Source organism: Uloborus diversus, chromosome 5, assembly GCF_026930045.1.
Source record: "Uloborus diversus isolate 005 chromosome 5, Udiv.v.3.1, whole genome shotgun sequence".
Classification (NCBI taxonomy): Eukaryota; Metazoa; Arthropoda; class Arachnida; order Araneae; family Uloboridae; genus Uloborus; species Uloborus diversus.
This window is the reverse complement of record NC_072735.1, coordinates 94,835,924-94,838,433: the sequence shown is the minus strand read 5'-3', so window position 1 is coordinate 94,838,433 and position 2,510 is coordinate 94,835,924.

The window sequence follows — 2,510 nt, the reverse complement described above, 5'->3', positions numbered from 1 at the left end:
TTGGGTAAATTACAGGTTTCAGGCAGTTTATGATGTAATGTAACTTTAGAAGAATAGCAAAGAAAACTTCCCACAAACACGATGAAAAATTACGGTCATTCACTAAGCGTCAAAGCAAGTTATAAGTTACGGCGTGTGTTTGTTTTACCTTTTTCATCCGCCATTAGACAGTGTCTGCAGCGTCCCCTATAGTTTATTGGCGTTCCGAATAATGCGGGGGTTTTTTTCTTAAGCTCGAAAGAAGGATTTTATTTTATTTATTTATTTATTTTTTTTTTTTTCGTAGAACGAAATGAAAAATGTTTAACCGAGAAAGAAATTTGAACTAGCAAAAACCAAAAGCCGAGAATTTTCATCGCCAAAATAGTGCGCCAACTTTACTTTATTGCTTACATTCTCAGCTGAAGAGTTTCGGGAAAATTTGTTTAGGGTTTTGAGCAAAGAACCCTTGGCGTGGTTTCGGATGTCAGTTAAACCATTTTCATTTTTTATCATAAGTGGAATAAAATGGTAGAAAGATTACAGAATTCGATAAGTTAAAAGAAATAATGGTAGATTAAAAAGAAAACTACCACCATACATTTGTGAGAATTTTGTTGATGATGTGCATAGCATGTCAGATTTAAACCATAATTCAGAAATTAGAAACATACGAAGCAGAAAAATTTAAAATTTACCGATTCGGCAATCTGAGAAAAATAACTCAGCTACAAAAACCCCTATAGTTTGTTGGAGTTACGTGTAAAAAAGACCGAAAGTTAAAGATGAGACATAAATAGGCTTGCCAGATTTCTGAAATGTTCAACTGGTACACCGGAATGCCCCCCCCCCTCTCCCAGTGCCGCTACCATTTAAATCTGTACACACCCCTGGCTGATTTTTGGAGCGTTTTATAGGGCAGTTTATTCTCAATGCTATGAATAAATGGTTACTAATTATGAACCTAAAACAGGGGCTATAAAAAATGACATAAGTAGATAAAATTGGAACATTTCACTTCCAAGATGCAAATATTTACTATTTATTTTAGTTAAAAAAAAAACACTTTGAATGAGAAATAAAACATTGAACAATATTTAGATATACTTTTCATTTTATAGGACTTTTTTAATCAGTGTTTTTTGGTTTTAATCTTGTTGTAAAAATCCTCGCGAGCTAGTCCGGTATTAATTTTACAAGTCAATGTTATAAATGATAAAGTAATTATCCTAAATAATCCTTCACAATTAATTATTCTTAGACCTTCTTGATCTTTTAAATCCAATTAATCTTTTCCGAGACGTGAAGTAAACCGGCCGGGACACCGGGATTTCGCTTGAAAACCGGGACGTTTGGCAAACCTAGACATAAATAAACCTGATGTGAACAAGAGTTATAAGGCCTTTTATATAACTTGCGGAGTAGAAAGCATTTTAAAACTGTATATTCATAATGAGGAAAAGCTCTGACTTTCTTCGAAGATTGCAGGTGGTGCAAAATAAAGTCCCCACGTAAGGACATAGTGCAAAAGGAAGATGTGTTTCGAGTCATAACGTATTAATTGAAATCAATAACACAAGAAAGACACAATGATAACGCATTTCAAAGCAAACAAACTAACTCCTTCAGCACTGAAAATTATATTTCTTTAAGCAGCAAGTATTTATTAATTTTAATAATTATTTTAACTAATTCTTTTTTATGAGAACTCTGTTATAACGAGATCGTGGTCTGTTCGTGCTCGTTAGTCGTTATAAGCGAAGTTCAACTGTTTGAAGACTTGCCTGATGCTTATCCCCAAATTTGAAAATTTGCTGGATCATTGTAGCACAGGCTTCACTTGATACGGGTTTCTATCAAGTGAAGCAGTGATAAGACGCGTATACGGGATAAGACGCGTGTCGAGTTAAGCCTTGGTTTAACGCATTAACGTTTCAAAAATACACAAACAATCATTTTGAAAATATTATGACAAATAAAATAATAGTTTAAAAAACTAAAAAAACACGCTTTCGTGGCAAAATGAACTAAAAAGTGAAAAATAATCTTTGGATAATAGCAGTTGATCAATCACTTAATTTTAATGTAATACGAAAAAGCGTGGAGTGCTGTCTATATTTACATTTTTGCTTGGACAACAAAGGGAAGAAATTCAAGACAAGTGATAAGAAGCCCCCCACGCTTTTTTGTATTACATTAAAATTAAGTGATTGGTCAACTACTATCATCCAAAGATTATTTTTCACTTTTTAGTTTATTTTGCTACGAAAATGTGTTTTTTTAGTTTTTTGAACTATTATTATATTTTTCTGTTTTTTAGTCTTATGTTGGAGAATTATCAGGTGACGAAATTATTTATAAAAGGAGTGCGAGGTAATATGTTAAAGTTAAGACAAGGGCACCCCGATGGGAAGCTACTGTGAGTCATCGATGTATGTTTGCGGAAATCATATTTATATTACTTTGAAAATTTGAGATGCATATTTGAATAAAAGTTTTGTTCAACAATGGTCTGATCAGCAATGCATTTC